The following is a 14760-nucleotide window of genomic DNA, read 5'->3' on the forward strand; positions in this document are numbered from 1 at the left end:
TTTACAGTAAATCAGATGTTTTTATGTATCAGATCTTAAATTATTGGTTTTAAATTATTTTAAATTACTAGTACTGAGAAATATAACATTTTGCTATGCATTAACTTACTACGTGTTTCATCAACAAACAACTGTTTTTTTTTGCTTGCTGAATGTCGTAAGAAGGTCCGTCGATTAGTTGTAAACACAAGTGGTTTTTCCAATCCTATATTTGCTTCAATCTGGTGCAGTTAATGAGATATTCTGATGATCGAAAAACACTCTACCGAGAAGTAAGAAGTCAATAGAGATAAGCGCAAAATCACAATAAATTCAAAAGGTACGATAAAATAATCGAAAATTCAAACTACAATCCCAATCACAAGTAGTAAATTAAAAAAAGTTCGAAGGCTAAAGTCATATGCTGAAAAGCAAAAAAATCCTAGTTCCCAAATCCCAATTCTCATTTCGCGTTTTCTTATTCCCAGTTCCCAATAAAAATGTGTCAGGTTACAATTTACATTTCGCTATCTAGTTCGTGTTTCCCAGTTTCGAATTCAAATTGCCTATTCCCCATTCTTAATTGAAAATTCACCACCCAATTCCTAATTTCCGATCCCCAACTCAATGTTCCCAGCCCCCAGTTCCTTTAGCAAAATTTTCAACTATCGATTTACCGTTCCCTATTCAAATCTCCGATTTTCAATCCCAATTTTTCAGACTCAATCCTCAACTTCCTATTCATAATTCCAGGCTCCCAGTTCCCAATTATCAGCTCCCCATTCGCAATCCCCATTTCACGATTCACAATTTAAAGTTTCCAATTTACCAATCTACATCCAGATTCCCAACAAGCTTCCGGTTCCACAGACCGTGTTCCCAGTTTCCGATTTCCAATCCTCGATTTCCAAGCCCCATAGTCCGGATCCTATTTCTTGAATCGAAAATCACGTTTCCTAGTTCACAATTCCTAGCTCCCAGTTCCCAATTTTCAGTTACTGTAACCAAATTCTTAATTCCCAATATCACTTTCCCATAATTAATTTCAATTTTCCAGATCCCAATATCCTGTTTCTAAATAACAATTCTTCATTAACAGTTCTCAATTTCGAATTCCCAATCATCAATTCCCAGTTTCCAACTTCGGGCTTCCAAATGCCAGTTCACAATTCCCAGTTTCCAAGTCTTAAATTCTAGCTTCAAATTCCCAACACCCAGTATCAAACCCGAATTCTAGCTCCCGTTTACTAACTTCAACTCAAAACTACCCTTAATTGTCGATTAATATTCTAAAATACCAAGTTCCTAATTCCTAATCCCAATTCCCTGTCCGAGAATCTCAGATCGAAATTCCTAATTCCTAATTTTCAAATCTCACATCGAAAATTCCCAATTCCCATTTCAGAGTTACCAGTATCAAGGTCCCAATTTCTAGTTTCCAGAACCTATTACCCAATTATCAATTCCCGATGCCCTATTTACAGCTTCCAGTCTTCAATTACTAGTTCCCGATGACCAATTCCTAATCATTGAATCTTAATTTTTCGTTGCTTGTTGCAAATTCCCAGATCCCAGTTCCCAAATACCAAATTACAATATCTAATTTCCAATTCCTAATTCAAATTCCTAGTTTCCAATTTCCTAATGTACAGTTTACAGTTCGAAAATCCCAATTCTATTTTCCAAGTTCCCACTTTCAAATTTTATAATTACCAATTGTCAGCGGTAGGTTTCCGATTCTTTAGTCCTATTTTTTATTTAGAGAACAGGGAAATAGTTTCTAATTTCCCAGAAACCGAATTTCAATTCCTAATTTCCATCTTTCAATTTCCAATTCCTAATTTTCAATTCCGATCAAAAGATTCCCATTTCTTAATTCCTAAATCTCTGCCTCCAATTCCCATTTCCCAATATCAAACCTACAACTAGCATTTTCCGACTCCCAGATCGAAATTCGTAATTCCCAGTTTCCATTACCCAGCTGCCAGCTTCCATTTCCCAATCGTCTGTTTCGAATCTCTAATTCTCAGCAACCAATCCCCGGTTTAAAATTGCAAAATCCCGATTTCTAATATCCTATCCCAAAATTCCCGTTTCAAATTTCCTGCTTGTAGTTCTTAATTCATAGTTCCTAATTCCAAATTCCCAGTTCTCCATTCCCCGATAGATATATTTAATTTCGGAATCCTAATGAAGTTTTAAGTTCCTTGTACCTAATTCCCAGCTTCTTCTGTGGCTTCATTTGCATGTTCCCAATTCCCAATCCCTAATTGTGGACTTCGAATTTTTGTTTAGTAATCCCAATTTTCAAAAATTCAAATCACCATTTTCCAATTCGCCGCTCCCATTACCTAAATCACAATTTACGGTTCCATCCTCCCAGTTTCCAATTTTCAGAACCAGTTTCCAAACCTCAATTCTCAATCCTAAATCCTCAATTCTCAAGTCCTGACTCCTGATTCCCTATTCCTTATTTCCTTTTCCCGGAGACCAGTGCAATGGTCGAAGTTCTCAGTTTCAAATTCCCAGTTCACTGCTCAACATTCCCAGCTGTCTCCAATTCTTAGTTCGTATTTTCAATTTTATGTTCCTAATTCACAATTTTAGGCTCAAAATATTCATTCCCATTTTTTATTCCCAGTTTCTAGCTCACAATTCACAAATCTCCCAGTTCGTAATGTCAAGCTTCTTGTTCCCAGTTCCCATCGTCAATTCTTTAATTTCGATTCCTGATATCTGATTTCGCAAGATACAATTTTTAGTTCCCGATTCCTATTAACAATCCCCAACTTCTGAATTTTGACATCCCGAGAGCAAATCACCAAATTTCAATTGCTAATTTTCATGTCCCGATTCCTTGCTTCCAATTCCTAAATCCCGATTCCCAAATCACAATTCCAAATTCTGAATTCCCACATCTCAATTCAGTGATCGCAGTTCCCAGTTCCTACTTCTCGATTCCCAGTTTCTTATGCCCAGTTTCTTATTCCCAGTTCTCGATGCTTAATTTTGAAATCTCGATACCCGATTCCTAGCTTGCAATTCCTAATTTACAATTTCAGTTCCTAAGTCCTAATTACAATCCCAAAATTCTGAATTTTCAGATCCCGATTCCTAATTCTCAGACCTCAATGGTCAGTTCCCTCAGTTCTCAGTTCCGTGTTCCTAACTCTTATTTCTTATCCCAAGTTGCAATTAAAGCGAAGGTCTGTTTTTATCTGCCTCTTGGTCTATTTTTGGTTGACAAAACAAGAATAATGACAACAAATATCTGTTTATTTGTTTTTAATACAAACTGGGTATTGAAAACTGGAAATTGGGAATCGGAAACTGGCCGCAACTGTGAATTGGGAATTGTGAACTACGGATTGCAAACTGGCATTTTTAAATTGGTAATAGAAAATTGGAAATTTAGAGTTGTAATTTGGGAACTGAAAATTGGAAATTACGGAGTAAGAATTGGGAACGGATACCTGGGAATAATTAATTAAGAACTGTAAATTGGAAATTGAAAACGGCTACCAGAGCAATTTGGAAAGTGGGGATTAGGATACTGAAAATTGGAATTTCGGAACTGGGATTTAGGAATTGGCAATTTTGGGTGGAAATTTGAGATCTAGGAATTTTTGGTTAGGAACGCAAACTGAGAATCAGGAACAACAAATTACAACTTGAAAATCTGGAATTTTGATTTGGAAAACAGTGAATTAGGAATTGCAAATTGGAAACAGGAAGCATGAAACCGAGAATGCGGAATTATGGAAACTGAAAATTTGAAACTGTAAATTGAAAAGTGAAATTTTGGAATCGGAATCTGTGAGCAAGGAATTAGGATCTGGATATTAGAATCTAAAAATCAGAAATTCAGAACCTGCAGTTAGCAATAGGGAATTCGGCACTTGAAAATGAGGACTAGGAGCTGTGAATTAAAAGATAAGGACTGTGCAGTAGGCATTAGGTATATTTATAATGGAATTCAGAATTGGGGTTGTGGAATTATGAACTGTGAATTAGGAACCAGGGACTGTGAATTAAGAATTGAGAGCAGAGTGTTAGAAACCGGAGGCTGATAACTGGGCGTTGGATATTGGAATTCGAGGTTTCGCAACTGGGAACCGGGGATTGGTAGCTGGTAATTGCAATTTAGAAATAATGGATTGGAAAATAGTAACTGAGAGCTGGGAACTAGGAATCCTCATTTCAGATTCCAAAATAAGGATCTAGGATTCGAAAATCAAGAGTAGGAAATCGGGGACTGGGCACACGATCTTTGGAACTGAGAGATTCGAGTTAGGTATTGACAATTATTAATCGGAAGTGTCACATTGAGAACTGTGAATTGGAAACGGAAATTTGGGAGCTGAGAGCTAAAATCTGAAAATCGGGTATTAAGATTGAGGAACTGTAAATAGGGATCTGGCAGATGGAAACCGAGAATTGAAAATTCTACATTAGAACTGGAAGCAGGTAATAAGCTACTGGGAACAGTGTATTGGAGATCGGCGTGTAGGAATTGAGCATCGAAAGAAGTAAATTAGGAATTGAGAATTGGGAATACAGAATTAGAAATTGGAAACTGCGAATCAGGAACTAGAAATCATGATATGGAACTATGGACCTGAAAATTATGAATTACTAATTGGAATCAGTTCCCTCCACTCAGACAAAACTTTGCGTAAATATGGAATTCCTCATTCCTAAATTAAAATTCCCAGTTCCGTGTTTCTAACTCATATTTCCCAATTAGCAAATTTCATGCTTCCAGCTCCCACTTCCCAATTTTCAATTATTAAATTCTGATTCCTAATTCGTAGTTTATAATTCCCAGATCCTTATTTTCGATTCACAATTTCCAATTCGTAGATCTCAATTCTTATTTAAAAATCCCTGTTTCCAACTCTTATTTCTTAACCATCAGTGCACAATTTTCTGCACGCAGAATCCAGTACTTGAAAATATCTCATTGCAGATTCACATTTCCCAATTCAAAATTCCCATTTCTCAGATCCCAATAGTTTGTATTTATTTTTGTATTTGTGCTCCCGATGCCCAATTTCTTATTCCCCTACCCCAATTCTTGATCTCAAACTAACAGATCCCAATCGTATATTCTTAGTTCCCAATTCCAAATTTTTAATTTAAAATCACCATTCCCACTTTTTAGCTCCCCATACCCAATTTTCAATGCTCGGTTCCCAATTTCCGACCCCCAATTACTGATTCTCAACTCCTAATTCCCCATCTTAATTCTATGTTCCATGATCCCAATTTACAGTTTCCAAATTCCAAATTCTTAATTTTCAGTTTCCGATTTCCGATTACTTGAAAAGAGATCTGCTGTCTTCGACAAAGCTGATTTCAAAAATTGGTTCTTTTAGTTTTATTTACTTAACAGAAAATAGAAGAGATTATCTCACTTTGGAAAGGAAAAATCACTGAAAGTTAACAATAAAGCTTATGAGATTTAAAAGCAACCTACTACGGAATCAAGCTCCATATTACACAGCCCTTTCAAAAACTACATCAAACAAAGTAAGCCGAGTAAGAAAAGGCTACCCCGCACACCCACGACGAATCGAAGCAATCGAGAGACGGGTGGACAACTGCCATAAAAAATAGTCCCATGTGAGAAGAGCATCCCTGGAAGTGGTCCCGGAAAGGCTCAAGGTCTTAAGCGCACATAACCTACTTCTTTTACGACCTTTCTTTTTCATTTTCCCCATTTTGTCCCGAAACGAAGCTTCACTCTCGAACAAAGTATGTATCCATCCATCGAATGGTGCTCTGTGACGAGGACGCAGCCGCCCGCCCACACACGCAACAAATTCCCTACAGGGGACAGCACAGCAGTAACCACGGCACGGAACGGAATCGCCAACAGAGGATCGCCCTGGCATGGCATGCTATGCCACATTCATTCCTGCTTTCTTCCCCCATTTGGAATGATGGCAACTTTCGCAGCACGTGACTGCAGCGCCAAGTTGAAATTGCATTAACTAAATGATTCATATTATTATTATATTCCGGCTGGCTGTGAGTGAGTGCAGTTTGTTCGCCGGCAGGGTTGCCATAATTCGTTTTTTTTTGTCATAAAAGTTTAAATATTTCACGACTGTTTTTATAGTTTATTTGACTTGATTTAGTTTCATTCTTACCAAATATTACCACTTTTGGAGTGATTTGACAATGATTTATTTTTTCAGCCCTGCCGTAATGCCCTGTGAACGGAAGTTCTGTCACGTCCCCCTACAGTGTAGTGCGCGGTGCAGTGACTGAATAGAGAGTTACTTTCAGGCTGCTGCCAGTTTAGTGCCGTCAGAAGAAAATGGAATAAACTGCAGCCCTGAGGGAAGGTGCATTAGGTTCTTCTTTACAATCAGGCTCTCCTGGAGGTGTGATTGGAATGTACGGTGACTGAAACTGGGTTAGAGATTCTTCCGTTCGTTTTCAAAAGCATCTTCCTTGCTGGAAATGCAAATGTGGGTGGATGAAATTTGGAAAATTTACTTCATCTATCGAATTGGGATTGCGAACTTTTGATCAGTACGTTCAAACAAAGAACGGATGCATCTTCAACGTTTCGAAAACGGAGTCCATGTTAGTTTATTCAGTCAGGTCAACCCTTACTGCTCTCATCCGTAATGCTTTTGACATTGAGTGGATGTGAAAGTCATTTGACGTCTAGCTTTGTTAAAATTTACGAGTGCCAGACCCACTGGATATTTATGTATATTGAAAAAAGTTACATCGACAGCCACTCAAGCTGCCATATTTGCCATCAGGTGTGTCTTCAAGAGACTGTCAAGTAAAGTCTTTATTCTTCGCTGAAAAATTCTCGCTTTCATCTAAGCAACCTTTGTCTTTAGGGGCGCAAGTAGAAACGAACACCGCTCTGCTCCACACACAGACGCTGGAACGACGACGTGACAAAATTCCAATAAACGCGAAAAATTTACCCGCTTGGCATGGAGCACGCCGCCTACCACTTTTCCGTTTGCGCCGCACGGGAGTGCACGCGATTGAGCATCGGAGTAGCACGAACGCGCACAGAGGCATCTCAACTATTTTCATTTTTGCGGGATATTGAAGTTGGTTCATCCGTGAAAAATGTGACCTGCTGACGAGGAAGGTCGAGGAAAACGGATTTTTCGTCCTATTTGTGTCGCTTTAGCTAGGATGCAAGGTCTATAGTTGTCGTTTCTTTCAGCAGAAAAATTGCTTGGATTGTCACTTTATTGCAGTAGGTTTCTTTGTGTAATTCAGAAAACTTGGCACAGTAGGCCTGTAAGCAACTGAGTTGGTGTTGATTATGTTTTTTTTGTTGGACTGAAATTGTTTTTGTTAATTTTGTAATTGGTTCGCTTCCTTTCATTCTTTTTCCACTGAAGCGCAGGGTAGTCAACTTGGACTTCTGCTCTTTTCATGATATGTTAGCAATCTTTTAAGCAGTTTTGTTATAGAGCCAATGTGTAAATGTAATTACAATCAACAACAAAAGTCGCCACTTCTGGTATATATACTAGCGCATAGCATTTAAATCGTGCTACGAAGCAGCTGATCCGACCAGAAGAGAGACCCTTTGTTCTAAATTCTATGCATATTATTCATGGGATAACCAACTCGAACGGAGACCGAAACCGAGACGGAGCACAGAAAGACTTTGCCAGGGGCTGGCTGACTGGCTTCAACCACAACGACGAAAATGGAACGAATTATTTTTTCATCTCAACAGACGACAGACGAGGCAGGGAGAATGGTAGCGATGAAGCAAAACTGTGTAGTTTATTCATTGTACCTAGTTTTGCTGCTGTTGTTGTTGTTGTTGTTTCAGAGCACATAACAAATGGCACTCGCTTCATTTGAGTCCGCCCGAATTGATGACGATATTTATTAACGCTGATGAGTGAGTGAGAGAGAGAGCAACTTTTGTCGAACGACAAAGGCAAGGAATTTAATCAAGCGAAAAGTCGTGATTCTTATTCGGGTGCCGAAGGAAATGATAAATCTTGCGTGTGCTGTGAGTGGTGATGGTAACCAAGACGACACAGAGGTAGTGATTGGGCGCGAGGATGCGGAATCAAGCCGGAGGTTCCGTAGTAGGCTGTGCAAAAAAATGGGGATTTGTAGGGTTGGATTTGTTACTGCGATAAGCGCTTGAATTTCCATATAATCAACCGAAATATTCGCCCTTGCGTTTTGCACGGAGCCCATGAAGTTTAATACCCAATATGCTGGTGAACTCTTCTCGTGGAATATGGCTTATTTCCGAGACTGCCATTTGGCATCGGTTGCACTATATCATGCTAGGGTCAAAATTGAGTCCAATGTGTGATATTTCTGGTGTATCATGTCCGACACATTCTCACTACTTAAATGTCTTTTTTTCAAATCGATATTCTTTGGGTGATTAAAAACATTTTAATCTTAAATGTTTTATTCTACGATTTTTGTTCTTCTCTGCAGCGGTATTCGAAAATAGAAATTTGTAAATCGAGAATTTGGAATTGGGAACTACGAATTGGGAGTCAGGAATTGAGAAATAGGAAATTGTAAAGTGGGAACCAGGAATTAAGAGTCGTACATTATGAATTGGAAATTTGGAATTCTGAATTGGGAGCTTAAAATTGAGGATACAGCACTGTGAATAGAAAATAAATATCAGAGAATCAGGGCATCCGGAATCAGGAACTGAAAATTGGAAACCAATAATTAAGAATCGTATTTCAAAAATTGAAACTGGGAACAGAGAATTGGGATCTGGGAAATGGAATTGGGGATTTGGAATATCGAATAGGGAATTTGAAATTTAGAACTGTGTATTAGAATTTAGGTATAGATAATCAGGAATCGGGAATTGGGAACTGAGAATTGAGAACTGAAAAGTTGAAATTGTAAACTGAGAGCTGCTAATTAGGCATCTGAAATTAGGAATTCGAAATTATTAATTGATCTGAAAACTATAAACAAGAAATAAAAAGTTGGAGATTGGGAACTGGGAATGAGGAATTGAGAACTGGAAATTGCGAAACAGGGATTATGAAATTGTATTGGGAACTGGAAATTGGGTCTTGGGGAGCGGAAACTGTACATTGGAACTGGTATCTGCGATTCGAAGACAGGTAGGTGTATGAATTTTTTTAAATGATGAAATCTGACTTCTGATTTTCATCACTGGTGAATGGACTTCAGTTGTCATAGTTCAAAATTCAGGCTACATTTACGTATATGTTGATGTATTTTTTTAATTAAGAACGTTTGACTATACTTCGAGTTATGATGTCAAAATTATAATACGCGTCCTTTGATTTTCAATTAGATTTTACGCTCAGCCCCATTAACGTTTTTTTTTTAATTTTTTTGCATCAGGAAAATTGGGAACTGGGCATCTAGCTAATAGCAGATAATTGAGAATCGGGATTCGGGAATTAAGAATTGAAAATTTACAATTTCGAATTGGGAGTTGTGAATTCGAAGCTGGGAATTAGGATTGAGATATTCTGAATTGGGATTTTGAATTGCAAATCGGGATTAGCAATTGGAAATTGGGACATGAAAATTGTAAATTTAGAATTGGGAATTGAAAACTGGAAATCGAGAATTGGGGACTAAGAACAAGGAATCGGAAATTAAGAATTGAAAATTTTAAACTAAATTGAGAATTAAGATTTTGTTACTGGGAACTAAAAATTAAGAATTGGAAAATGTCAAGACAATTGGGATCTGAGCAGTGGGAGTCAGGAATTGATAAGCTGGATGTTGGAAATTGGGAACCCGAAATTAGGAATTGGAAATTGCATTTTAGAATTTTGAATTGAGAACTGGAAAAATTATGAACAGGAAATTGGTAATCAGGGATTCGAAATTTGAAATTGGAACCAGAAAATTGGGAATCGCTATTTAAGAACCGAAATATAGGAATTTTGAGAAATGGCAACAGGGCATTGAGATCTGGAAATAGGAATTTGGAAATCGGAAATTGGGAATTACGAGTGGCAAATTTAGACTAAAGAATTATGAACTGGGAATCGGGTAATTAGAATTAGAATTAGAACTTAGAACTTAGGGAATTGGAAACTGGCTATTAAGATCTGGAGATTGTAAACCGATTAGGAACCCGAAGTTAAGAATAGAAAACTAAAAATGATCTGAAAGCTGGGAATGGGAACTGAAAACTATAAATAGGTAGCTAGGAATCGGGAATAAGAAATTGAGAACTGGAATTCGCGGATCTGAACAGGGAAAATGGAAGTGGAAATGTATGTATGTAGCTGAGTTTAATCCTTTTACTGGACTTTGAGTTGAGGTATTAGTTATTAAACCTGTCTTGACTTTCAATTCGATTTCGCGCTTATCTCCATTTATGTTTTACCTTTAGCATTCGTTTTACCAGAATCTGGTACTGGAAATTGGGAACTAGGAATTGGAAACCGAGAACTGGGCATTTAGAACCGGGAATGACAAACTGTAAATGACGGATTAAATTGGGAACTAACGATTCAACAAATGGGAATTCAAATTCAGCTATTAGGAATTGGGAATTCGGAACTCGGAATTGAGAGCTGGGAATATGGAACTGGTACAGGGAACTGTTAATTCATCATTCGGATCTGGGAATTAATTAGGATTAGGAAATTTAGCGTTACGACTTTAGCAGAGGAACTGGAAATTGTCATACAAGATTGGGGAACTTAACATTGAGGATTAGGCATCGGGGATTGAAAAATGGTATTTGGGAATATGAAACGAGACCAGAGTATTGGAGTCTAAGAATTTTGGATTGGATACTGGAAGTTAAGAGCTGAAAATTAACAATTTAGATCTGGGAATTGGGAGGTAGGGATTGGGTATTGGGAAACGGGTATTTAGAGCTGAGAAGACAGACGAACTGTGAATAAGAAAAATGGAAATAGGAAAATGGGAATCGGGAGTAAAGAATTGGTGCTGAGAATTGAGAATTTGGAATAGGAAATTTAGTGCTGGGAAATCTGTACTAGGTATTTCGAACTGGAAATTTGAAATCGGGGATTGGGAAAATGGAATTAGGAACTAGGAAGATGAATCTGGGAACTAGAAATCGAGAGTCGGCAATTAGTAATTTGAAACTCGGAGCTTGGAAGTGAGAACAGGGACGTGGGAATTAGAAACTAGGGATTGCGAACTGTGTATTGAGAAATCGGAGGTAAGAATTTCGATAAGAAAATCGGAAATTTGTAATTCAGGACTGTGGAAATGGATACTGCAAACTGTGAATTTGAAATTTCGTATTAGGAATTTCAATCTGGGAGTTATGAATTGGAAATAGGGAAATTCAATCTGTGCATTTAATATTGGAAAATGGGAATCGCGAATCGACAATTAGAAATTGGAAACTAGAAATCAACAATTAGGAATTGGAATTTCGGATCTTAGAATTGAGCACAGGAAGCTGGGAATTAGGAACTAGGGACCGGGAATTGTGCAATAAGAATTCAGCAGAAGGAAATTCAATCAGGGAATTAGGAACAGAGAAACGAATGCTGGAAAGAGCGAATTTGGAATTGCGAATTAGTAGTAGGAAATATCGATCTGGGAGACGAAAAATGATAATTGGAAATTGGGAATCGCGAAACGGCATGTTGAGAATTGGGAACTGCTAACTGGGGACAGGATCCAAAGGTGACAATTTAGAGTTGAGCATTACGGTCTGCAAATTGGGATTTGGGAATTTGAATTAGGTATGTGGAACGAGAAGTTCAAGTTAGGAGCCGATAATTAGGAATTATAAATTGAGATTTGGTAACTGGGCGTTGGAAATCAGAAATTTCCGGGGAATTTGAAGTTTGTGTCGGCGTATTTTGAATGGGAAATCAGGATTTGGGAACTGGAAACTGAGAAATAATGCTTTGGAGTTCTGAGTTGAAAATAGGGAAATAGGAGCTAAAATTGGGAATTTAGGACTGAGAATCGGGAGCTGGGAACTGAGAATTGCGAATGTAAAATCAGGAGTTTAGAATTGGAAACTGGAAATTGAAAACTGGAAGCTAAATACACAGAACTGAAACCTGGGAAATGGTAATAAGAAGCCGAGAATTGGAAACTGGAGATTGAAAATTGAGAATTGCAAATTAAGAATTAGATATAAGAGATTCGGGATTTCGAATTGAGAACTGGGAACAAGGATATGGTATTTGAGAATTAGGAATTGAGAACTGGGGATATGGGAATAGATATGGAGATCTAAAAATCGTGAATAAAGAGTGGGAACTGGGAATAGAAATTATGGAATGGGGAGTTGCAAATTGGAAATTTAGAATAGGATAAGTGAATTGAGAGCTGGGAACTGAGTAAACGGAAATTTGGAATTGATAATTGAAAAATGCAAATTGTAAACAGAGAGCTGAGAATTAGGAGTTGCAAATTAAAAAATGGTAATCAGAATTTCAGAAGTTTGGATTGGAAACTGTAAATTAGGAATTCAGAAATGTTAACTGGAACCAGGAATTGGGAACGATAAAATGTTGAATTGGAGATCAATGCTTAGGAACCACTGAGTTGGAATCAGGGAATCAAGAATCTGCAATTGGGAACTTAGCATCAGAATTTGGGAATTCTGATTTAGGAATCGTATGGCGCGATTAAAGGAGTATGGTGAAATTAGAATTAGCAATTTGGAATTGCCAATCAGAAACTGAAAACAGACAACTGGGATCTGAGACTTGGGACTGTGGAATCAGAAAACGGGTATAAAGTATCAACTTTTGGAAATTACGATTTAAGAACTGGACTTTGAGAGCTGGGAACTGGGAACTGCAAACAATGAGTATAGAGCAGGAACTTGAAATTGAAAACTGTGGAATTGGGAATTAAGAATTGGAGACTGAAAACAGAGATCTAGCGGTTGGGTTCTCGGAATTGGAGATATGGATCTATAAATTGAGAACTGTAAACTGGGCATTTGGACATGAGAACTAAGATTTTGAAATTGGTAATTCAAAACCAGGACTTTAGAATTGGGAACTGAAAATAGGCAATTGGGAACTGAGAATAGATAATTCCTGAAAATTGGGAATCAGTGGTCATGAATTGGGAATAGGAAATTGAAAATTGAGGATCAAGAACTAAAAATCAAAGAAATTGGACATTTTAATTGGGACCTATAAATTGAGAGTTGAGAACTAGGAACAGGGAATTGGTATCTGGGAATAGGCTGTTAAGAATTAGTAATCATGAATTAGAAACTGTAAATTCGGAAGCAGAAACTGAGCACTTGAAATGGGGAACTATAAATTGGAAAATGTAACACAGAATAGAGATTTGGTAATTGGGGATTCAGAATAGTAAATTGGGAACTGGTAACTAGAAATGGTAAAGTAAGATACATACATTTTAAATTGAACATTATAAGCCATATATTTTGAATTGGATATTAGGAATTGGGAACTGGAATTGGATGTCAGATACTGGAAAATGTGATCTGAGAGCTAGGATTCTGGAAATGGATAATGAGAAAATGGAATCCTGAAATAAGATTTGCTAATAGGGACCTAACAAGTGCGAGTTGGAAACTTGGAACTAGGAACTGAGAATCAGGAATTAGAAATACGGATAAGTGAATTAGCAATAGAGAATAAAATCTGGAAATTGGAGATAAAAGCTGAGAATTAGGAATTAGGGATTGAGAATCGCAGTTGCACATAGACTTGAATTGGAAACTGGGAATCGGGAATAAGGATTTGGGAATTTTCTGAATCAGAAACAGGGAACAGGATATTGGGATATGTGAAATGGGCATTATAAATTGGGAATTGGGAGTCGGCAATTTTTAATTTGGGATTTGGGAAACTAGAAATTGGGAGCTGGCAGCTTCAAACTCCAAATTGTGCACTGAGAATTCCAATGAAAGAATCAGAAAATAAGAATTGCTAACTGGGAATTGGGAATCTGAAGGACGAACTAAAAATCGAAGATAATCGGGAAGCGAAAAAAAGAGTATTGAGCAATAGGAAATGAGATCTGGTTATTAAGGGTTAGAAATGTGAAATAAGGGAATTGGAATGTAAGCTCTGTGAATTGGGAATAGGCCACTGGAAACTGAGAATAAGGAACTGCAAATTCGGAATTGAAAATTATGAATTGGGACCTGGGAACAGGGATGGCCATTAGGAATTTAAGTTGTTAGTTTGGAATTAAAAATTGTATATTCTGAATTAGAAACGGGGAAGTATGAATTGAGAATAAGAAACTTGGAATTGGGAACTAGGAGTTAAGGAGTGCTTGATTTTCATGATCAAAGATGCTTGAATTTCAGGATCCTTGAGCTGTAGGATCCAGGATTGAGCTCCATGATTAGGGATCCTTGGGTTTCAAAATTGCACTTCCATGATTCAGAATGAACAAGCAATTTCACCGAAAGGTTCCAGCTGCTTGGTCTCTCCTCGAAAAGTCTGCCAAACCACCCTCTGTTGGACCAAAACTGCCACTTCAAAAATCCCACGTCGAAAACGTACCCAAAATGGGGAAACCCCTTGAAAAATTCTTCTCCGAAAAGGCAAAAAAGTTTATATGGATGTGTGCGTCATTAGTTGCTGTGAAACGCGCCCGCTCCGAAAATGGTTGCGAAGCAACTACTCAAACAAGGCACCCTAAAAACTAAATATATTAACTTGGGTAAAATTAAAGTGAGGAACGTGTGCTCGCCTCCCTCGTTGTGAGCAGAAGAACGGAAGGCGGTGCGAAAAGTGAAAAGTTTTATATTAAATGGGTTTAGTTATAGAAAGGAAGTGCTTTCCTCCCACTAGCCGG

At 37.7% G+C, this 14760-nt stretch overlaps 1 protein-coding gene across 9 annotated transcripts in view; it reads right to left on the reverse strand.

The window, feature by feature from the left end:
- Positions 1–14760, reverse strand: part of LOC131676612 (neurexin-3) — a 252382-nt gene that overhangs the window by 199058 nt on the left and 38564 nt on the right. The window lies entirely within an intron of this gene.

Source organism: Topomyia yanbarensis, chromosome 1 (assembly GCF_030247195.1).
Source record: "Topomyia yanbarensis strain Yona2022 chromosome 1, ASM3024719v1, whole genome shotgun sequence".
Lineage (NCBI taxonomy): Eukaryota > Metazoa > Arthropoda > Insecta > Diptera > Culicidae > Topomyia > Topomyia yanbarensis.